Source organism: Felis catus, chromosome B2, assembly GCF_018350175.1.
Source record: "Felis catus isolate Fca126 chromosome B2, F.catus_Fca126_mat1.0, whole genome shotgun sequence".
NCBI classification, from domain to species: domain Eukaryota; kingdom Metazoa; phylum Chordata; class Mammalia; order Carnivora; family Felidae; genus Felis; species Felis catus.
The window spans coordinates 72433167-72458572 of NC_058372.1; the positions used below are offsets into that span (position 1 = coordinate 72433167).

At 35.2% G+C, this 25406-nt stretch overlaps 1 long non-coding RNA gene across 7 annotated transcripts in view; it reads left to right on the forward strand.

Moving 5' to 3' along the window:
• The window catches only part of LOC111560488, a 515327-nt gene that overhangs the window by 251799 nt on the left and 238122 nt on the right, over positions 1 to 25406 (forward strand). For all 7 annotated transcript variants that reach the window (XR_006597958.1, XR_006597956.1, XR_006597957.1 and 4 more), the window contains exon 3: positions 19615 to 19668. This is a non-coding gene — a long non-coding RNA (uncharacterized LOC111560488). The remainder of the gene's footprint in view (positions 1 to 19614; positions 19669 to 25406) is intronic.

Sequence of the window (25406 nt, forward strand, 5' to 3'; positions counted from 1 at the left end):
AAGCTGATTCTTAGAGAACAGAACAGATGGGATCTAAGACTGTAAAAAGGGGGAGCCTACCCACATCTGGATTCAGAGACTCCAGTTTCCTCATACCCTAGGACTCAAATATCACTTTGATAGTTCATACATATGTCAGGGATGTCCTATACTTATAGTATAAAAATTGCAAATTGTAAAGTAACATGTCCCACTTCCTTTTATGTCATTGTGGTATTTATTTTTTTAAGATTGAATTTGTTAGTTTAGGCCACAGGTCTTCAAACTCTTTTTAGGCTTTATTCCTTTTAGGAGTAAATATTTTAGGCTTTTTGGGACACACGATCCGTGTTGCAACTATTCAACTTTGCTATGACAGCTTGAATGCAACTAAAGACAATATGTAAGATGAATCTTTCTAATTTAATTTTCCCAAATACTCTGAGTACATAGATTAGGATGAATAATCTAAACATAGGACTTGTTTTAGGAAGACTCAATATTGCTAGACTAATTCAGTCAACAATCGCCGAAACCATTTAAACAAGATCTGTTGAATTTCCTCCTAGTAAGAATATAGTATTATCTATATTTATATTTATTTAAATACTGTACTTAGAGTATTTATCACACTATGGGTCACATTTTTCTCTAGCGCTCATCTCCTATTCTTTATCTTATTTTCTTCTATTAATACATTGGAGATGTTTGATACACAGATAACTTGAATTCCTATAATGGAAATTGTGGTTTGTGGTCTGTCAAGTAAATATTATGCAAATTTAGTGAGCAAATTCCATCAAAAGAACATGTTCTCAATAACTTAAGGTTAAATTCTGAATTTATTACTAATTTGTAGTTGTTTTTAGTACTGCAAAAACATATGTCACACTTATAAATGGTGTTCATTACTATGACCAAAACTATGCAAAACTTCAGAAATTCTTGTTAGCATACTACCAAAATAGCTTCAAACTTTCTAGCTTCCTTCCTTCCTTCCTTCCTTCCTTCCTTCCTTCCTTCCTTCCTCCCTTCTCTTAAAGAGTCCATAACTATAGCCATGTGACAGTTGAAAGAGCTAGGGTTAATGTGCCAGTAACCTCTTATGAATTTCTGATGAGATCAGAGCCCTTCGTAAAATTGGCTGGACTGTCTTCCTGAGTTCAGCTTGTAATTCCCGGGTAAGGAGATGAGAGGACATCATTAAGAATAGAGAAATTTCCAGGCATTCTTCCTCCATTTCTGATCTTTGAGGAGTCTTAGCGTGTCTTCCACCCTCTTCCAAGATCAGCTGTTGATTATCTGACTTCTGCTATAAAGAACATGCTCCCCCAGATTTTTTATCTTGTTTTCTGATTTCCATAAGGATTCTTCTAAACTCTCATCTTCAGATTCAGACTACAGCTCAGTAACCTTATTCCTGACTGCACACTTTAATTACTTGATATTTTTCACTATAAACCCAGTATTCCAAATGGATTTTCTGTTTTGATGCTCGTTAAAGAGGGTATTTTCATATATAACACAAACCCATGGTTATATCTAGATTTTTGAAATAATGCCTCAATTTCCTTAAATCTTGTAAGTAGTAAAACAATTAGTACCACCGATCCTTCTTCTGGCATTGCCAGAAACTTTAAGAGAATGGGTAATGAAACTATTGTATAAGAGGTTAAATAGGGATAGATTTGAATTCTTGCTAATTTATTTTAAAATGAAATATAGCAAATTTTGACAACCCAGTTTACTGAGAGTTGGGGCGTATAAGCCAAAGACAAATATTCTAGGAGAGCTCTATATTCTCATAATATGTGGAATGAAGCAAGATCTGATTGAAGTTCTTCCCATGTAAGGTGAAATACTTCTGGCAATGTGCAAACCAGAGCCTTTAAGAAAAATGTAAAAAAGAGATGAGCTAACTATTCTTGTATCATCTGGGTATCATCAGAAAAAAGCAACTTACTCAAAGCAAATGGGGTAGGCAGGTCCCATATAATCACCTAAGGAGAAGGGTCACTTTTCTAGCATTGATCAACTTTGAAACATGGGCTAGATGAGACTAAACCAACTGGAAAGCCAGAAAAAAAAATGCAAAACATTTTGAAGAGGAACACTAAAAAGGAGAAAGTTAGGAAAGGTGTTCATAGTCCTTACCTGAAAGCAAAATTTAAAACCAAAATGCTAATACTTGTAACCATTTTATTTCCCTATTCCAATGGGTGAAAAGAACATGGAATTTTACCTTTTGAGATGTGGTTTTTAAATTCTCTTTGTGATTTCTCTTTATGAACTGTTTTCCCATTTCCCTCTTATTCTGAGTATAATTATTAAGACTATATTATGTTGATTTACTTTGCTGGATTCCAGTGATGATCAAAAAATGCCCAAGGCTTTGCTTTTGTCATTAAGTGATAAACAATAACTTTTAGAAATATCAGTGAACTATCTTCACCATCAGAGTTACAGTTGTCTTAAACTTAGTGTAAAATCTGGAATGAAATCAATACTCTACTATAAAAAGGGTCTTAAATTTTTTCTATATGAATAAATTTCAGAATTCAACCCATTTTTAAAATTCTCATATTATAACTGTAAATTATAACTACCTAAATGTTTTCTGAGCAACAGGGGCACCTGGGTGGCTCAGACAGTTGAGAATTCGACTTCAGCTCAGGTCATGATCTCATGGTTCATAGGTTTGAGCCCCACTGGCTTTGTGCTGATGGTGTGGAGCCTGCTTTGGATTCTGTCTCCCTCTCTCTCGGCCCCTCCCCTGCTTGTGCTCTCTCTCTCTCTCTCTCAAAAATAAATAAACATTAAAAAATTTTTTAATGGTTTCAGAGCAACAGATAGCTGCTAATATTGGCAACTGTATCTTATGAATATCTTCATTTCTATTCATTTATTTCTGTTTTTTAAATAACAGCATGGCTAATTAATGTGAATTTATTGACCAATATGTATTTAGTCCCAAAAAGCACATAAAACAAATATGATGGAAATCATCCCAAGTTTTCATTTTTGCATCTTTATGGGTGACAGATTAAGTTCACTATTTATTTATCTCTTTTATTTTGCTTTTTAATTTGTCTCTTACTAACACAAGTATTCTAAACAAAGTATTCCTAAGTATTTTGAAGAAGTATTCCAAACAAAACAAAACAGAAATGATGTTAGTCTGAATGTATTTGTCTTTATGAACATGTGCAGAATCCTGGTCATTTTTTATGTTAGAAAAAATTTTAGTAGTTTCAGCTTTACAGAAAAATTGAGCTCAAAGCAGAGATCCCTATATATCTCCTCCTGCTTGTCCCCTAATTTCCTCTATTATTAACATCTTGCAATAGTGTGGTACATTTATGAAAATTGGTGAGCTGATTGGCACATTATCATTAACTAAAGTCTATAGTTGACATTAGGATTAACTCTTTGTGTTGTATATTTTATGGGTTTTGATACATGTATAATGACATATATCCACTATTGAAGTGTCATACCGAGTAATTGTACTGCCCTAAAAAATCTCCTATTCATCTCTTCTTTCCTACCTCTGCTCATACCCCCAGTGAGCACTGATCTTTTTACTATCTCCATAGTTTTGCCTTTTCCAGAATATTGTATAATTGGAGTCATACAGCATGTAGGCTTTTTAGATTGGCTTTTTTTTCCTTTAAATATGCATTTAAGATCCCTCCATATTTTTTCATGGTTTGACAACTTATTTATTTTTATATTGAATAATGTTCCATTGCCTAGATGTCCCATAGTTTGTTCCTCCGTTCACTTACTGAAGGGCATCTTGGTTCCTTTCAAGTTTGGGCAATCATGAATAAAGCTGCTATAAAAATTCCTATGCAGATGTTTGTGTGGCAGTTTTCAATTCCTTTGGGTAGGTACCAAAAAACACAACTGATAGATTGCATGGTAAGAGTGCTTAGTTTTGGAAGAAACTGCCAAGCTGTCTTCCAAAGTAGCTGTACCATTTGCATTCCTACCAGCAATGATGGTAGTTCCTATTTTTTCCATAACCTCATCAGCATTTAATGTCATCATTGTGTGGATCTTAGGCATTCTAATAAGTGAGTAGTGGTGTTACATTGTTTTAATTTTCAGTTCCTTAATGTATATGATATTGAACATATTTTCATATACTTTTTTTTTTGCTATCTGTATACCTTTTTTAGTGAGGTGCCTGTACAGCTCTTTTATTCATTTTTAATTTTTTTATTATTGAGCCTTAAGAGCTTTTTGTGTGGTTTGCATACCAGTTACTCATTAGATATCTTTTACAAAGATTTCTCTCAGTCTGTGACTTGCCTTTTCATTCTCTTAACAGTGTTTTTCACACACAGTTTTTTAACTTTAACAAAGTCCAATTTATCAATTCTTTTTTTATAGATCATACTTCTAGTCTTCACTCTTTGAATGCTTCATATCTTTGATGACTTATTATTTTATTTTATTTTATTTTATTTTAATTTTGAGGAGGGTAGGGGTAGAGAGAGAGGGAAAGAGAAAATCCCAGGTAGGCTCCACGCCCAATACAAAGCCCAACATGGGATTCGATCCCATGAACTGTGAGATCATGACCTGAGCTGAAACCAAGCATCCTATGCTTAACCAACTGAGCCATCCCACACACCCCTTGGATGACTTATTTTAAACATTTACCAAGCATTTCAGGTGGTACTGCTTTTTTTTTTCCCCTTGCCTCTTCTGTTGCATGCTTCTGAAATTTCACTGTTTCTAAGAATTTCTTTTAAGTAGAAGGAAGGCAGAAAATTATTCTTTTATTATCTATTACTAAATTGATAAATGTAGGAGAATAAAGTTGAAGCTGGAAGAAGTTTTCTGATATTCTAGAGTGTCAGTTTAGTCTTGGCACTCACCCTTCAATAAAACAGATATGGATGGACTGATTGGATGGTAGATATATTTTATGATCCTATGCGATACAAATCTGATTCTTGATTCCAGGCATATACCCAGCACCTCTAGGTCACTGTTTCTTAATGTGTGTCTTTGAATTCTAGTTAATTCTTTACATGTAGCCATGGAATGTGTTGTCAGCCATGCTGCTGTTGATTCTGGCAGACCAAGTCCACAGGCTCCCTGGGCTACCAGCCTTGATGCTGTTTATCAGCACCTCAGCTCCTTGTGTTCCATCCCTGTGTGAGCCTGCTGCAGCTTTCTGTGGAACACATGAGTCACTTACTCAGGTTGTAAGGCAGTGTTATAAATGTTGTACTTAAAGACTTCTGAAATAGAGTAATGTATTGGCAAGCAAACGGGCTAAACTTCAGAAAAATCTCTTCAGATATTTTTCAGATAAAGGAGTTTTGAGTGGAGTAGAATGTTAATTACTCAACCATTGGAAAGGGTGACTCCAGTCTGGAAGAAAAAAAATCCACCGAGGATGAACTTTTCTGAACTGGCCCAGGGATAACCCAGAGGACCTGGAATATTATTTTATCTCCTTGAATATTGCTTAATTATTATTTTAGAGAAGAGATTTGCTTACTGTATGAATTTTTTATACTTTTCTGAGTGATTGTTAGTTTTGAAGAAATTAAATAATTCTTAAATAGTATGAAGTTAATGAAAAATGTCTGAGTTGTAGCCACTGAGTAAATTCTTAGAGACCCCCAGAGTAATTATAGAAACTGGGAAGTTTGCCTCTATAATTTTAATTCTGGGTTAAATTATCCATGGTACGCAAAGATCTGCTTTTAATAAACCATATTTAAACATGTGGCTTGATAATAATGAAATGAATAAGAGGATAAGTCTAGGACAATGTTGTGTGCACAGTTGTCATTCTTTAAATTATATTTGCTAAGTTTTCACAAATGTAATTGATGCAAAAAAGTAAGTTCACTAAGTATTATTAAGCAGTAGGAAGACATCCTATTGATTTTTCAATCCAACATATAGATTTCTTATTCCTTTCCAGAGATTTTAATGGTAGTGAGATGGTGATGGCATTAATATTCACTGATTATCATTATAAGGTTAAAATATTTCATGCTTTAAAAAGACTTCAAAATCGAATAAAATCTCTGTTTTCCTTAGAATTATTTAGAAAAAGTGTATGCTTTAATAATGTTTTGCAAAAAAGATATTGTACCCTTTCTATCACTTTTTATATGCGGCTCATGATCTTATATGTAGACTTGAAGAAAATATCACATAGGAAACATTTGTTTGTGGGGCTTGACAAAAATATTTTAATCCGCATCATGGAAGTTTCAGTGATTAAAATGCACAGTCCTTTTTTTGGAGTAGATAAAAATTACAGACAAAATTTTTAACTTACCTTCTAGTATAACTTCTCTTTTACAGATTCAGTAAAGGAGTCTCAAAGAGGCCAGGTGACTTGCTCAGCGTCTCATTGTGGCTTCCCTAGGCCAACAATCTGACCTCAGTTTCTTATTCACATCTCAGCATGCTTTAAACAAAGCCACATGCATCACATCTTTAATATAGCACTCACACTTGTTGATTTGGAGTAGGAACATGGGCATTGCCTCTTCTTAGTTTAGTATTTACACATAAACATGGAGTACCAATGGAAAAGAATATGAGTTAGAAAACATTCCTTATAAGCTCTTTTAGTGATTGATTATGATGTTTGGGTACAACAATGTTATAAATAAGGAAATGTTATAAATAACAAAAATGTATGATGAATGTGCTTCTGCTACGACTCCCATTCTCTCTTCTCCGAAGTTTTGGTTGCCACTTTGTAGCAGTGAAGAAACTGCACCCTAGAGTCAAATGACCTTTTCTATTCTTTGTGTTGACTTTGGGGAAATCATTTAACTGCTATGTAGATTATAGTAGTACCTCCTTTGTAAGGTAGTTAGTTGGAATAGTTCACGAAAGACGCCTGTAGGTTTGATTAATGCTGATGGTCATGTTGTTGATGCAGATAGTAATAACAATGACATACACTCTTCTGGTTTCCCACTCATCCCACTGACCACTTGTTTTCAGTTCCTTTCGCTGATATCTAATCAGCCTGATGTCTTAATCTTGTTGCTTCTCAGAGATCACATTCTTTTCCCTCATTCCCTTCTCTGGTGAGCTCATTTAATCCCATGGCTTTTTGTACTATCTTGGCCAAGGTTCTCCAGAGAACAGAACCAATATATTTGAGGAGATTACATATTATATGAAGAGGTTAATTACAGGAATTGGCTCATGCAGATATGGAGGCTGAGAAGTCACATAATCTGTTGTCTACAAACTAGAGAGCCAGGAAAGCTGATGGTGTGATTCAGTTCAAGTCCAAAGGCCTGAGAACCAGGGAAGCTGACAGTGTAACTCCTATTCCAAAGTTAAAGGCCTGAGACATGGAGTGGGGGGGGGGGGTACTGATGTAAATCTTGGAATGATTCTTTTCCCCTAGTTTTCTTTTAATCCCCACATGTAATCCATCAGCAAATCCTTTCAGAATTTATTCAAAATGTATTCAGAAGATGATTGCTTTCACCCCTTCTACTGCTACCACCATTTCTCCCCGGGATCATGGAGGCAGTCTTCTCACTGGCTTTCATTATTGTTTCCCTTCAGTCTTTTCTCCATATATCAGCTGGAGTGATCCTTTAAAAGTTTAACACAAAGGACACATCATGTAATGCCCCTGCTAAAAATTCTCCCCTATTGCCCTGATTCACTCAAAGTAAGCCCGGAATTTTCTCAAGGTCCAAAAGGCTACCTCCAGGTACCTTTTTGCTCTAATATTTGCTACCTCTGCCTCTGCTGACTCTGTTGTAGCCACACTCCTTGCCTTAGAGTTGTTCAAACTCTCCAGACAAACTCCAGTCCCACTGCTCTTGCCATGGTTTGTTTCTCTGCTTGGAGCCATCTCCCCCAAGTGACTCGACCATCTCACTTCTCTGAAGAATCACTTTTTCAGTGAAATTCTCTTTAACAAATGAATGAGTCAATGATGTTCACTTTCATGAGATAGTTACATCTATTAAAAGAGTGTAAAATCATTTTTTCTTGCAGTAGGCAGTCAGAAAGGTTCAGAGTAACTGATACCTCATCAAGCACTTAAAAATTTGCAAAGGTGGATGGGATCAATAGTGGTGATCAGATTGTTCTGCATTTATACCATCACCACATACGTTTTTATTTCTATCAGAAGTGCCATTACTTGAGAAATTAAAACAAAAGCAGATGCTCAACTGTCAATGATCAAACTCTAAGCAAATTAAGTTCTCTATCAGCTGCCTATAAAGCATTTGATTCCATGTTATCAATAGTATTTATTTTATGTTTCAGTTTGAAAGCAATATGCAGGAAGGGCTCTATCATTTTAACTCATGATTGTTATCTCATGTAAATAAAGTTAATAATTTAGGTAAAATACAAGCATCAAACTAAGCATGAGTCACCTAATAGCATTGAAGAGTCTATGTTCCAGGAGAACACATACTCCAAAATGTAGTGGATAAAATGCCCGTTGTTCATATATAATGTAAGTGGTCTCCACATGTTGTTTCACTGTATATAGAATTAAAAAAATAGTGCTATCACTTGGGAACATAGAAGACCTTCAGGATGTTTCACTGAATAAAATAGTAATAAATAATTTTGGTTTTATGTATAATTATATTTTGCATGCTTTCAAGATAAGTCTATTCATGAGGCATTTTCACTGTGAATGACAATATTGGATAAATCTTCAAACTGTCTTTTATAGAAAAGGTTGAAAGAAAAACTTGTAGCAATATTTAGCAGTGTTACTACATATTAATTGACAATTCAAATGTTATTTTTGTTTATATACCTCTAATGATGAACTTTTTGACCTTTATCTTTATAACTCAGCCACATGATTTTAGGAAAACTACAAAGGCAAGGATTATTTTGTCAAAATAAAAAGTATTTAAGAAGATAGTCCATTAGTTTAAAGAAAATAATGGTTTTTCTTTGTAGTCTATTTATTTTATTTTGGGTATAAAGCACCTTGGAGGCCATCATAATCCTAGGTGATGAGGGTAAGGAGTTCTATAAGAATAAAGAACAAGACAGAAGTTTACTTATTCAATAGGGCATGAAGAGATTAGTCCTTACTATAGAGTAGAACCCCAGTTATTCCATCAAGGTGACAGATGACAGGACCTTGGTGTTTGGGACTGGCTCTGTCCAATTAATACCAGGAGCATTTCTAAATTGATCCTAGAAAAATGTACCGGGAGAGGGATAACACTGAAGTCTGGTGAGGATGAGGAGAGTCTGGAGAATATGGTAAGCATCTCCCTCACAAAACAACTTAGAATCTGGAATTACTTAAAAGACACAAAAGGTCAAATTAAGCAATCAACTAATTTGTCTTCTTACCTATAAAATTTATGTATGATTAGCAAGTTTTTATTTTAATTTTTAATAGTCTCAATTATATAAGAATACTTTTTCACTATCAAAAAATTAGCAAATGAAGAGAAAGAAAATATAACTTTCCCTTTTCAATGTTACAATTTTTTGCATATAATCTCAGTTATTTTCTTTGCATGTATATTTATATCCCCAACCTTTTAACAGTAGAGTCCAAGTCTTAGTCTTTGGATCTTTTTTATTTTCTATCTTCAGTTGCTTCCTTGATAGCCTTACTCAATCACAAAAGCTTTCACCTTCCATATGCAAATAGCTTTCAAATGTATATCTTTATCTAGGTCTTTACTATAAACTCCAGGCATGTATATATATATCTATATATCTATAATCCATATTTATCTATGTATGTATGGGTGTATGTATGTATGTATTTATCTATGTATGTATGGGTGTATGTATGTATGTATGTATTTTGTATATCTCTACTGAGCTTCTGTTTCACAGTCTTCCTCATCAAACTTAATATAATTATATTCTTGAAATTTCTCTTCCCCTAAAGTTGGGAGCTATCCTTGACACCTCTTACTCTCTCACACTCTTCATCTAGTCCATCAGCACAACTTCTTGGCTCAAATTTTAAAATATGTCCATAATCTGTTAATTTCTCACTTCCTCCACTGGCACCATCTTGAGTCAACCACAGTCATTTCTCCCCTTGTTTATTATAATTGCCTCCTGACTCGACTGTCTGCTTCCACACTAGTTTCTTTTTCAGGGTGCACCTATATGACCCATGCATATAACTCTTGCCCTCATCATTTTTTACTGTCTTTTGGATTTATCTAATTTAGAAAATCTGTCTCTATTTCTAGATGTAAGGATCCTGAGGACAGGAACCCATGTCTTACTCAGCTGTGTCTCTCTAAAGCTGGCATATAGTAGGTGCTCAGTAAGTGCAAGTAGAATTAAACATAGACATGTGATCAAGAAGAATGAATGTAAAGTGTGGATTTGGACTTGAGAAAGTTGATGAGTTGGCGTTTACAATGATGGCAGAACTGGGGTGTGAAGATATAAATGGTATGAAAGGCTGTTCTGAATGCTGATGACATCAGGGGGTTTTATATGGTAGCTGTTAGATGTAGAATGAAAAGGTATTTATGCTTCAGAGGCTCAAAATATCAGAATTCCCATGAGCCAATTTAAGCTAGTGAGAATTACAAGGGAAGAAAGAAAAATATAAATTATCTTATGAACGTCTAACTCATAGGCATGAAGTTAAATATGTTTATCTCATTAAATCCACCAGTGAGTTTTAAGGTAGGTAAGGTTGAGGAAAATGAGACCCAGAAGGGTAAAATGCCTTGCCCAGTGTCCACAGATAATAAAAGGTAGAACTTAAATGAAAACATCTGTTTATCTGAATTCAAAACCCATGTTATTTCCACTCTGCTCTTACTATGCCCTTAGGGGAGAACTGAAGCAGATGATGAAATATTTTATCAAATGGGAGACTGAGCTAAAGGAAGATTTGGTTGAAAAATTGAGCCATTTAAGTAAAAAGAGCTAATTATGTTGCAGGAACAGAAAACTTAATTCAAACAACTTTAAAAATAATATTGCCTCTCCTAACTGAATAGCCCAGGGACTAACTTTAGAGACATCTTTTTTCAAGTCTTAAATAATGTGAGCAGGGTATGGTTTCTCTTGCTATTTCCTGATTCTGCTTCCTCCTGCATTCTACTGTCAGGGATGTTCTCCTGTTTTCATTACAAGATAGTCACTAGCAGCTCTTGAGGTTGTAGTCATTTTTCTGTAATCATGTGCATTGAAACAGAATGCCTTCTTTGAATAGTTTCTGCAAAAGAAAAGGGCATTCCCTCCCCTCAAAATGCTGCAAACTCTCACCAGCTCAGATTAGATTGCATGCATATCCCTGAAGCAGTTCCTGTGGCTAGAGGTAGAATACACATTGTTTTAACCCTTTCCTTGAAGGAACCGTGGATCATTTTCCACAAATTCACAAGACTGAACATGCGGGAGGGTTTAGTTCTCTGTTGGCATGAGGAGAGTTGCTGTGGGGTAGATGGTGGGGAATAGATGATGGAGAGTCAACCAGAAACAGATACTTCCTCTGGAGTAGATAATTCCTGCATTAATTTACTCATGCAGCAAACATGTATTGACCACAAAATGTGTTAGACACTGTCTTAGGGGTTGATTATATATGGCCCCAAACAGCACTTACCCTCGCAGAGCTCACAACCTACTATAGGAGATTGATGGACTAGCAGCTAAAATGCAGCATAATGGATGTTAGTGTAACAACCACCTGGGAGCAACAAGGAGTCATCTACAAGGAATGACCAGGGTAGAGAGCAGACAAGGAAAGATATCTGGGAAAGATGCTTCTGAGCTGAGAGTTTAAGGCCCAGTAGAATTTAAACAGGTGAATAAGGGTGTTGCAGTTAAAAAAAAGCAGCATGTACAAAGTCACACAGGCAAAATACTAGTGCATGAGCTAATTGCAAGTAGCAATTTTATAAAGAATCTGTTCAAGAGCTTTTTTGTAAAATGTTCTTATGAATGTGAGAGTAAAATTAGATGAGTCAGTAGCTGGTTGTTCAAGTAGTGAATTGTGGTTGGCAATGAATTACATTTTGAATAGTAATTTTTTTTACCCTTTACAGCTTGTGAGTGTGTGACTATTTTCTTAGGCATAGAGCCTAGTTACTTTGCAGGGAGAGTCGGATGGGGAAAAAAGGACAGAATGGGATGGGATCGCTTTTTCCTAATTTCAGTCCAGTTATTTTGGAAGTAAAAATTCCAAATGAACTTTTATGGAGAACAATCATGTTCAGATCCAAACAGGTAATGCTTAGGAAAACATATCCACTGTTGATTCTCATTTCCAGGGTGTTCCCTAATGAAATCATTTACTTTTCAACAAGAGAAACAAGTAGGTGTAAGGTCGTGTAAGAGCTTTTCAGAGAATTGAGGTACCCATTCAGCTCGAAACAATATTTTACTTTTGATTAAAAAACACACACAAAACACAAAAAAACAAGTCAATAGGTTTTCCACTGATAGTATCATACTTGGGCCAAATTACAAATAGGGATAAAAATAAAACTTTGGAAATCTCAAAATGAAAAACAATTTGATAATTCATAATAAAGAATATTTTGTGTTCAAAAATAATTACTTTTCTTCCTATGCTTGACATTGGGACTATTAGTTTAAGAAATCCTCTGGGATAATAGGCCTTGCCAAACCATTTCATGGACAAACACTCTCCTGGTTAAGAAAATAAAGAGAAAAGCAAGGCAAACAATATTTGCAGGGATGATCTCATCCTCATGGATCCTCTGGTAGACTTCTGGAGGAGGGAGTTCTCTTTGTCCATAAGATGCCACTTTGATGTGACTATCTGTCTAGCCATGGTCTGGCCTGATTCTGAGAAGCACAGCTGGGGACATTTGGAAAATGTTTAGGAGGAACCTGCTGAATTCTGCACTGGCAAATCCCTAAGAGTTCTGAAAATGATGATGATTGGGTATTTTTTACTGAATATTATTTTATCACTAAAAAAAGTTTCAGTTTATATTTTTCCTTAAATGGAATTGAAGATGTGAGGAAGGTAAATGACCATGTGGAATTCAGAGAGAAAAAGAAAAAGAAGAAGTCAGAATTTTATGCAGTAAAAGCATCAAGAATTATTATAAGTTTAGTTGAATGCTATTTTTATAATTGGTACTCTCTTGACATTTTTTTCATTTTGAATCCAATGTCAATAGAGGGAAACTGAATCATTCTTGAGGATGGGGAAATTGAGGTATAAAATAGTTAGGTTACTAGTCACATACTAAATTCAAACTTTCACAAAAACAAAATGATAGTTTGAAAGTTTGTAGTCAGATCTCATATCCATGCTCCATGAGTTTTTAACTGTGTGATATTAGGTAGGATTCCTAAACTTTGGATTGTATTTTCCTTATCTATAAAAGGAGAAAATAATAGCCACCTCCAAGAATAGTTAAGGGAATTTTAAAAAAATTGTAAATGTCAATGTATAATCAGTGTTAACCTGGAACTATAGGATTTGTTTTCTTAAAAATCAGATCCACGTATTAATTAAGAGCCCAGATGCAAAATATGTGCTGTTTTTCAGATGCAGATGTATCAATTTGCTTATTATGCTTATTGAAATGTAATATTAATTCCACACATTGGGAACCTAGTCAATCAGAACTGTTTTGTCTCAGAGGATGAGGCCATTAGCAAGCAACATTGACTTTGTATTCAGTTTATTAAGTTTAATTATTTATTTTGAGAGAGAGAGAGAGAGAGAGAGAGAGAGAGAGAGAGAAAAAACAAGTGGGGAAGGGGCAGAGAGAGGGAGGCACAGAGGATCCATAGCGGGCTCTGTGCTGACAGCCAAGAGCCCAATGCGGGGCTCAAACTCAAGAACCATGAGATCATGACCTGAGCCGAGGTTGGACGCTCAACCAACTGAGCCACCCAGGTGCCTCTTGAATTTTTTTTAAAGCTCCAGCTTTGTGAGGCACACTGAACCCCAAGGCACCATAGCCAAAGTCTCCTAACTGCTTTATTGTTATCTAACAAGGATTTCAATCTTTCCTATAGTCACTACTGTTTACCCCACGTGAACTCAGCCAGTTCAGTATTTGTTGTTGTTGTTATTCTGTCTCTTTTAATAAGATGAAAAACTTTCAATCATACTGCTTTCATATAGGTACAAATAAAAAAAAATAACACATCAGCTTTTGCCTCAGACTCTCCATTGTTAAGAACCTAGTAAAGGGCATATAGCTAATTCAAGCAGAAAAATAACTTATTGAAGATATTAGGTAGATCCCAGAATATCTTGCAGAGACAGATTCAGACTTGGATGCAACCCAGCTGGGAACAACACCCATATTATACTACAGGGCTGGCCCCTTAGAGTCTCCATGGCTGGCACCAGGCACACAGTGCAAAAGCATCCCACTGACCCTCTCCCCATCAGTGCTGCTTTGTCAGAAGACACTGGACCATGTGTCTGCTCCCACCATTGCTGGTGCAAAAATCCTGTGTGATGTCACCTTCTGCACTGCATCTGAATTGAAGATTTGCAAGGGTGATTTTGAATGTCAGAGCCAAGTCATATGCCTGTATCTGGCTACAAGGGAAACTGGAAAAATGAGTACCTTGCATGGACTCAGAATATAAGAAATTCTCCAAATGTGAGAAGAATTTTAAGAAGCACTTGAGACCCAAAGCATTAAAAATGTCCATAAAAAATGGTAAGTTTCCTCTTACCATTGAACCTTTAGAAGTGTGCAGTTCGGTAGTGTTAAGTATAATAACATTGTTGTGTAACTAATCTCCAGGACTTTTCATCTGGCAAAACTGGAACTCTTTGCCAACTAAGAAATAACTCACTATTTCCCCCTCTTTCAAGTCGTTAGCAATGACCATTCTACTTCCTGTTTCTTTGAATTTAACTACTTCAAACTAATTTAAATGCTTTGAATTTAATTTAAGAGAGGTGGAATCTTACAATATTTGCCTTTTTGTGACTGGATTATTTCATTTACCATAATGTCGTCAAGGTTCATCCACATTGTACCATGTGCCAGAATTTTTTTTTCCTTTTAAGACTGAATACCATTCTACTTACCACATTTTTAAAACTGTTCACCTGTCAATGGGCATTTAGGCTGCTTCCACCTCTTGGCTATTGCGAATACTGCTGCTATGAACGGGGGTAAACAAATAGCTGTTAATAAATCTGTTTTCAATTCTTTCTGATATACAACCAGGATTGCAATTGCTGGATCATATGGTACTTCCATTTTTAATTTTTTGAGGAACCAGCATACTGTTTTCCACAGGATCTGCACCATTTTATAGTCTCACCAGCAACGTACAAGGGCTCCAGTTTCTCCACATCCACACCAACGCTTTCTCTTTTCTTTTCTAGTAGTCATCCTAAGAGATATGAAGTGAGCAAGTTCATTATTTTTAAATTTATTTCTTTATTTTGAGAGAAAGAGGGAGAGAGAGAGAGAGAGAGAGAGAGAGAGAGAGAGAGAGAGAACGAACATGAGCAGGCAAGGGGCAGAAAGAGAGAGAGGGAGAGAGAATCAGCTGGGTCACAAGTTTACCCCTGTGTGAGGCAGACCCATGCTATGGACAGTCCTGTCATAATTGTTTTTATGTGGTGATTGGAGAGTTATTCCTAAAACAAAAGGCTGCCCTCAGATAGTCAAGACTAGCTCTGCAGCAGTCATCGCATGGGCTTCTTTCACATTCTTACTAAACTGATCCTCACTTCAGAATGGAGGAATATTTTCTCACAACTACATTTAATGTTAGCTTCCCAAGTTTTAATCGTTTTTCTAAGATTGACAACTGGCTGTGGAAACCCCAAGTCCCTTCAGGATGAAACGCTCACTTTTGCCAAGAAGGTTGTATTCTGACCTTTTAGTCAAGACATAATAATCACATCAGAGTCACATTTGAATGTATCCCTAAAGATTAAAGGCAGTTGGTGTTAATAAACACTAGTTTTCCTATTTTAACTTTAGTCTATTTCTTACGTAAAAACTCCTTTGAAAGTTTTTCATCATGGTAAATGTATACATTGGATTGACACTTCCAGTTAAAAATATACAAGAAAATTCAGTAGAATTAGAGGCTAAAAATAGAATAAAATAAGGGCAAAATAAGAACAATCTCACTAGGCAAATAAACATATGCATAGGAAATACACAACACAAAGTAGGAGGCAATGATAAAGCATCAAATAGAAATTCAAAATATGAAAAATAAAATGGTTGATTTAAATAAATCAAACAATGTAATAAAGGGATAAGTCAGCTGAGGAATAAGTTATTCACATAGAAATCAGATTGAGGTATCAAAAAATTAAAAAAGAAAAAGAAAAATCTCATGAAAGAATAAAGTGATAGAAAATAGAATTGTAAATAGAGATGAAAAAGTGAAAGTATCAAAAATCCATATAAAAGCAATTTCAGATGGAGATAAAAAACAAACTGAGGTTCCACATATAGGTAAGATTATATAGCATTTGTCTTTCTATGTTTGGCTTATTTCACTTCATATAATGTTTTTTCAGGTCTATTTATGTTGTTGCAAATGGCAGGGTATCCGTCTTTTATACAGTTGAATAACATTCCATTGTATGTGGCTGCCAGGGCTGGAGGCAAGGGGAAATGGGGAGGTGATGGTAAAAGGGTACAAAGTTCAGTTTTACAAGATAAATATTTTCTGGACATCAACAATATGGCGTAGTGCCTACAGCTAACATCTTTGTATTGTATACTTAAAATTTGCTAAGACGGTAGATCTTATGTTAAATTTCTGCTGCACACACACACGCACACACACATTAATAATAATAATAATAATAATAATAATAATAATAAATGTGTGGGAAGAAACTTTGGAATGTGATGGTATGTTTATGGCCTGCATGGTGGTGACAATTTCACAGGTGTATACTTATCCCCAACCTCACTGGGTTGTATAAATTAAATATGTACAACTTTTTACACATTAGTCATGCCTCAATAAAGTGTTTTAAAAATTAAACTCTAAAGAAATAGTTAAATAGGTAATAATTGAGAATTCCCAAGAATTAAAGAAATATGGGAAGCTTTGGCCTGGCAGTTCTTTGGGAAAGTCAATTCATCAGTTAGCCTTTTCTATGTAACAAACCACCCCGAAACTTAGTGCTTTAAAACAAAAAGATCATTTATTAGTTCAAAATTTGGAGAGCTGGGAATTTGAGTTTGGATCATCTGGGTGATTCCGTTGCTCATCTCTCCTGGGCTCGATCATCGGTCTGTGGCCACCTGTCGGATGGAATGGGTGTGACTTGGATGCCCTTACTCCCGTATTTGGCAGGTTATGAACCAGGAACCCTCAGTTGTCTTCCAAGTGGCCTCTCTCACAGGCCATCTCAGCCACATTCACATTTTCACACGGTGGTCTCAGAATTCTAAGAGCTACAGAAGAGGGAGAGCCCCAGTGTGCAAGTGCTACTCAAGTCTTTGCTTACATCATGCTGGCTAAATATTCTATTACCAAAATAAATCATAAGGCCAAGCCTAGATTTAGGGATGGAAAAGTAGACTGTTCTTTCTTAAAGGAGGAACATTAAAGGCATGTTGCAAAAATAGCAGACAAATGTGAAAACAGAAATTATTACTCATCTTTACAAACAACCTACTACACCAATTAAGTTAGAGATAAAAGAAAAAAAAAATACACCTGGATAGACTATAGTTGAATTCAATGACCAAGGAAGACAAAGAGGAAGGTGTAAAAGTTTCTAGAGGACTTACAAAAGAATAAGAATTGACTGCATATCACATTTCTCAACAGTTAGAGAGCTGTAACACTGAAATAAATGTGTGTGCAGCAAGGATATTCTGATGTCCTTTAAGGGCTTGGAAGTTTAACACACAAAGATCTCTTGAAGAATACTTTTGCATTAAAATGCCTTTCAATGAGAAGAAAATGAGAATCCATGCATATGGGGAATGAGACTGCAAATAATTAAGTAAAAATGTTTGTGGCTTTAGAAGGTAGATACTTCTTCCTATTATCTTCAAAAGAACCTATGGTATTAACAATACCAAGATCTGCTCCTGATTAGGAAGAATGGGTCAAAGAATTTTCCCATTTTTAATGTATTATTGCTTTCTTTCATTAAATCAAAAGGTAAAATGTTACATAAACTTCAATACATTTGTGTGTGTGTGTGTGTTTGTGTGTGTGTGTGCGCGCATGCGTGCATGTGTATATGTGTGTGTACACTTCTAAAAATGAAGTAGAGTTCCAGTCTCACCCCAGAACCACTTTATTGGTCTTTATTGAATGGCCATCATTAAAGCACCTCTATACTTTATCACATGGATTTTAGCTACTCTGTGAAGTTTACAACTGAAGGAACTCAGCACCGTAAAATGTTTTGGATAATAAGTGTTTGCTATCTTTGCCTTGTAAAAGCCAGCAACCCAATAGCTAGAATCCTGACATTAATTGTGCCCTGTGCTAGTTAGTGGTCCAGCTCCCACTAAGAAAACAAGGTACAACAACTCCTGTTTTTATTAAACTGGCCTCATAAATATTCAGACTTATTGAATGTCATATGTGATCCCCGTTTTTATTAATATGTACTTATGTTAATTTTTATATGTTTGACCAGTCCATTGCCAGGAAAAATATTTTTATGTAAGTATAACCATTTATGTTTGAAATCAGTGTATTTTCTTGCTTCATCATAAACTTTTCTCACAGCTGTTTGCTAACTAATATTTCTCCCCAGGCTGAGTTGCTGCAGCTACTAAAAGTGTTCCAAAAGGATCGTAAATTATAGAGCCTATGCAAACAATGTTAGATACACTTTGTATTTCATTCTAGATTCAAGTCAAATAAACTACATTTATTTTAGCAATAAATGTAGAGCTACAAAAAATAGAAAAATGCTATGTATAAGGGAATGTTTAGTTTTATGTGTAAATTTCATATTACATTATTGAATGCATTCATTTAATATTAATATATTAAATTTTAATTTAATATCCCATATTAACTTAATAAACATTAAACCACAAAATCTACTTCACTTTTATTTTTTTTACCTGGAAAGAGCAAATTAAATTTCTTGTTTTTAATTTGGCTGACCATTAACATCGTCATTGAATGTCATTGCAGAGGGATAATGGTGAAACTTAGCTATTGTAAAACATAATTGTCTTAAGCAGAGAAAAATTTAATTTGTAAAACTTCATGCCACTTTTTATAATATCCTGAAAAAACACTTCAACCATTTGTTATAAAAATTTAATGTAAACAAAGGATACTCCTTTGAATTGATAGGAATAGATTATAGACATCATGATGAATAGTGTTGTGTACATATTTGTAGCATCAATGTCATAGTTTGGGTAAGGTTAACCTTTAGTAGGAGCAAACTCTAGTGTTAAAGAGAAAGTGGTGACTAGGTAGTGAGTAGATAGCATTAGCTCTGTTACCTGCTTTCAAACATAATAAATGTTTAAACCCTAAAGCAGAAAGTTTTCCTGTTTTAATTTCCTCTGTTTGTCTCTGAAAAAAAAAAAAAATCTGTGGCCAAGAAGATTCAGTAGTGCACCTGTAATAGCAGTGCACATGTAATCAGGTTCTCTGTTGGAATTTAAAAGCCTAGAAAATTAGTCTCTATTTTAACCATCAGTCATGTTACCTTTTTAGATAACAGAGCTCTGCATGTGACATCTCCTATCATGCAGGACCTTTGATGCACAGGTAAGTACTTGTTTCATTGAATTGAAATCAATTAAACAGTCATTTATTGGGAGACTACTTTTTATCCAGATATATGTCTGATACAATGAGACTCTCATCTATTTACATAAATTGATGTCATATACTTTTATTTAAGATCTTTTTATTTTACAGTTTTAGATTTAGAGAGCCATTATAAATATAATAGATTTCTCATATACTCCACATCCACTTTCCTCTGTTATTAATATTAATATCAGTATAGTACATTTGTCACAACTAAGGAACCAATATCAACATTTTCTTATCAATAAAGTCCACACTTTACTAGATTTCCTTAGTCTTATCTAATTTTCTTTTTCTGTTCCTGGATGACATTCAGGATACCACATTACATTTAGTCATCTGGTCTCCATAGGCTCCTCTTGTCTATGACCGTTTCTTACACTTCCTTTGCTTTGATGACTTTGACAATTTTAAGGAGTCCTGGGTATATATTTTGTAGAATTTTCTTCTATTGGAATTAATCTGATGTTTTCCTCACAATTGCCCTGGATTATGAAATATTGGGAGGAAGAGGTAAAGTGTCATTTTCATCATATCATATCAAGGGTGCATACTATCAACATGAGTTATCACTATTGATGTTAGCCTTGATCACCTAAGGTAGTGTTTGTCAGATTTATCTCTACTTTAAAATGGTTATTTTTCTCTTTAATCATTCTACAATTATATATCATACTTCCCTGAAGGACATCACTATATGCCTCCCCCAGTGACTTAAAATGTGGGGAACAAAGCTTCAGCTCTTTGAGGTGAATTATCTACATAAATTATTTGGAGGATCTCATATATCTTTCAACAGTGTTTTCCAATTTCTCTCTCATCTGTAAAGAAAAAAAAAGAATAAAAAACTATGGATTCCATTTTCTTTTTTTTTCTTTTTTCAATTTTTTTAACATTTATTTTTGAGAGCGAGACAGAGTGTGTGTGTGTGTGTGTGTGTGTGTGTGTGTGTGTGTGTGTGTGTGAGTGGGGGAGGGACAGAGAGAGAGGGGGCCACAGAATCGGAGCTGGTTCCAGGCTCCAAGCTGTCAGCATAGAGCCCGATGGGGGGCTCAGATTCGTGAACCGCAAGATCATGACCTGAGCTGAAGTTGGACACTTAACTCACTGAGCCACCCAGGCACCCCGGATTCCATTTTCATTGAACAGATTTGAAACTAGAAATTGCTGTTATCCTTTGATAAAGGAAGCTGATGTTTAATTGTAGAGGTAAGAAAAAAAATGATAAGCTAGAAATAGCATCCCCAAATGAGATTATGATAAAATTTTTTAAAATTGTCTAAATAAGGGGCACCTGGGTGGTTCAGTCAGTTAAGCATACAACTTCAGGTCAGGTCAAGATTCCTAGTTTGTGAGTTTGAGCCCCACGGCAGCTCACTGCTGTCAGCACAGAGCCTGCTTCAGATCCTCTGTGTCCCTCTCTCTCTACCCTTACCCCCAACTCCTGCATGCTCTCTCTCTCTCTCTCAAAAATAAATAAACATTTGAAAATACAATACAATAAGATCAAATTGTCTAAATAAAATGTGAAATTAAAAAATCAGCTGAATGCTAACTACTAGGTATTGACTCAAGCTGTGTTAGGAAATGTGAGACCACAATAAAAATAAATAAACAATAAATAAAGTAAAAAAAAAAACCAGCACTTGAGGTTTAAAGATGAGAAGGAATAGTTTATGGAAATTTTGCTTTAAAATGGTGTTTATAAGTAACCCTGATGGTGTTTCTTTTAAGTCCGCAGTAAAATACTTTCAAAGAATCAAGACACATGACAGACATTTTATGAGCACAAAATAATAGTTAACTTATTTCCAGTGCCTGCATGTTGATCTTCCTACATGGATATGGATATAGATAGAACTGGCTTGTGAAAACTTTACTAGAGCATTGCTTCATGTGACAGAGGATGCCTGGAAAACTTCAGTAAACCCTTTATACCTTCTAGACATTGTTTAGACTCAGAAACTTAAGGTGTGAGCAGCTATCCTTCTACCCTGATCTTTCCTCATCTTAAGGCAGCTAGAACTTTGTGGCTCACGTTTCTTCTTCATCTTCTTTATGTATCCTTCACAGATAGTAATTTCCAAAAACCAATTGGATATTAAGCACTCCATGTGTGAGGAAGTCTCAGCCCTTGCATGTTGCTGTTTAGTAAGTAAACCATATTGGTGGGGTTTGTAACCTAGAAAAGTCTCTGAAGGAATGCTTAATGAAAATTATAGCTTCCACGGACTGCACTGATTTAGGATATCAGTAACCAGCTTTTGGGTCAGAAAAGCATGTTACTTCAATGGGGTAGAACTGCCAGGAAAAAGGGGAATTTGAGTAGGAGCTATGGACCTTCACTTACCTCCCAACTAACTAATCATATATCAGGGTAGGTAAAAATGTACAGGTACACATTTAGGAGTTATGCAAAAATCTCACAATGTCAGAACACACTCTATATAGTAACAAAGTAAATCTACAGTCAAAATAGTCTGAATTTACCATATTAGAACAGGTGAAAACATAAATACATGAAACCTGGTAGCTTAGTGGTGAAGGCATGGACAAGGATAAAGAATTAGTGAAGGAACATAGACTAAAAACTACATGTTAGGATAAAAAAAAGAAAGTTCAAGAAATTTTTGAAATCCTCAAAGAATTGTAAAGTATTAGGAACCAGGAACAGCTCCAAAAAGAGGGAAAACTTGGATGAAAATAAAAGATAAGGTGAGACACAACAGAGTGAGTTGGAAAGTCCTAGTAAAGGAAATGGACTAAGGGGCCACATAACATGGCCCTAGGAATAGATTGCCTGGGTTTGAAATCTGGCCCTTTGGCTTTTTTACGTTATCCATATTTTACATACCTTTTCTACAAAATGAGGATAACAATAATATTTAATTTACTTGGACTGTTTTAGAATTTGTGTAAGATAATTTACTTATAAATATCTAGTGCAGGGGCGCCTGGGTGGCTCAATCTGTGAAGCATCCAACTTCAGCTCAGGTCATGTTCTCACAGTCTGTGAGTTCCAGCCCTGTGTCGGACTCTCCACTGACAGCTCAGAGCCTAGAGCCTGATTCAGATTCTGTGTCTCCCTCTCTTTCTGCCCCTCCCCCCCCCACGCTCTGTCTCTCTCTGTCTCTAAAAAATGAGTAAACCTTAAAAAAATTTTTAAAAATGCCCAGCACATTAAAAATATTTGATAAAAACTAGGCCTAACAGTTGGAAAGGATTGCAAAAGATCTAAAAATGCAATATAAGGAACACAGGCAGAAAATTAAGTATTTTCTGTGAAAATAAAAGTAACCAAAAATGTGGAAGACAACCTTCATAACCTTGGAGCAGACAATGATTTCTTAAGAAGAAAAAAGTATTAGCTATAGAAGAACAATTTGATTACTCAGATTTCACAAAAACTAAAAATTTATACTCTTTAAAAGATTCTATTAAAGAAAATAAAAAGGCAAACCAAAGGCTGGGAGAAAGTCTGTGCAATCCATATATTTGACACAGAATTTGTGTCTAGAATTTATAAATAACTCTTAAAAGAATAAGGCCAAAACATCCCAATAAAAATGGGCAAAACATTTGAATAGACACTTCATAAAACAATATATGTGAATGGGCAGTAAACATATGAAAAGTTGCTCAATATAACTAATCACCAGGGAATTCAAGTTAAATCATAATGGATACCATGATCTACTTACTTACTAGAATGACTGAAATTTTATTTTTTATTTTATTTTATTTTATTTTATTTTTATTTTATTTTGTCTAAAACATTTTTAATGCTTATTTATTTTTGAGAGAGAGAGAGAGAGAGAGAGGAGGAGGAATAGAGAGAGAGGGATAGAGACAGCAGCTGAAGCAGCTGTGTCAGCACAGAGCCCAATGCAGGGCCGAAACTCACCAACCGCCAGATGATGACCTGAGCCAAAGTTGGACGTTTAACTGACTGAGCCACCCAGGCACCCCTGGAATGACTCAAATTTTAAAAAGTAACACAAAACAAACTATTGTACTGAACAAGTAGAATTCTTTCATGTTGCTGGCAGCAATGTAGGTGGTATGGCTCTTTTGGAAACATTTAGCCAGTTTCTTGTAAAGTCAAACATTCAGTTACCACATAACCAAGTAATTCCACTTTAATGTATTTATGCCAAAGAAATGAAAACGTACATCAACACAAAGGCTTGCACATGAATGTTTAATAGTTTTATTTATAATCACTTCAAAATGGAAACAACCCAAGTGCTTATCATCAAGTTAATTGTTAAACAAATTGTGGTGTGTTCATATAATGGAATGTTACGCGGCTGAAAATAGGAACGAACTTCTAATATATACAACTAGGTGAATCTCAGAAACATGCCGAATGAGAGAAGGCAGGAATAAAGGCATTCATACTACTATGTTATTCCATTTATATGAAATTTTGGAACAGGTGAAACTAATCCGTAGTGACCCAAAGCAGAGGAGTGGTTGACTGGGGCCAGAGGAGGGGCAGGGTTGACTGCAGATCTTTTGGAGTAATATCCTGATCGTGATGGTGGGAATGTTTTGATGGTTGTCAAAACTCATCTACTTAAGACTGGCGCTATTATTTTATATAAATGTTGCTTTCAGAAGAAAGGTTGAAAATGTTTTTAAAATGTCATTTGTGGACAGCACAGTATAAAGTTAAATATTTCATAAGGAGTTTCTCTAATATGCCAGGACTTAACATAAATATAGCACACATTTTATTTTCCTAAAAAATAAGAAGTTTTTGAGGAAAAACTCTTATTACTAAAAAAGAAAGCAAAATTGAAGTCTCGAGGGCTGTGCAAACAGGCATCTGATGAAGAAGCCCAGAAGTCACCGGAGGCTGTGGAAGTTAGCAACCCACACATAATCATTAAGCACGTCTGTTATGATCATAATGAAGAAGTGAGTCCTGATGGTTGTATTTCTGGTGTGAAACGCCCTGACACTCTTTAAAAAAAAAATAGAGATCTCTGACTGTCAAGAGCTGGGCTGTTACCTTTAGACACTCTATGGCCAGACATGTTGCACTTGACTTCTGTTACATACCGGTTAAGTCACTTCCATGTAAAATATCTCTGTACTTTACAAGGTGTTTGAGAGGCAAAAATAAAGTGAAAAACTAGATGAAATGTAGCCTATACCTGGTTTTGCTCGCTAACACCAATCACTTGTACAAAAGTACATACGAATGTCCAAAATGACAATGGCATATTATGTAAAACCAATAATTCAATAATTTATAATTAACCCACATATAATTATAGAGAAGACCAAAAAGTGGATGAGTGCATGGGTAGAAACTATGTGTAGAGTAAAGGTGGATTACATTTTCATCTTAAATAGAAAGGACACTAATTTATCAGATCATGCCTCTAATATGATCTTAGAGGCTTTATAATCTTTAAAACATAACTGGGTGTTAGGTTTTAAATCTGAAATCTAGTAGAATTAGAAATGGCACACATATAATCCAAAACTCTGTAGAAAATAAAAGCTTAAGCAACATAACCCAAATAGAAAAAGGCAGATTAAAAGGAAATACAGAAGCACATAGAACAAAAAGAGCAAAATAAGATGAAATTTTTAAGAACAAATATATTAGATGAAGCAGAAGTTAAATTCTCCAATCATATCTCCATGTAAATGTGTGCAATGTAACCAGACAAGTGCTT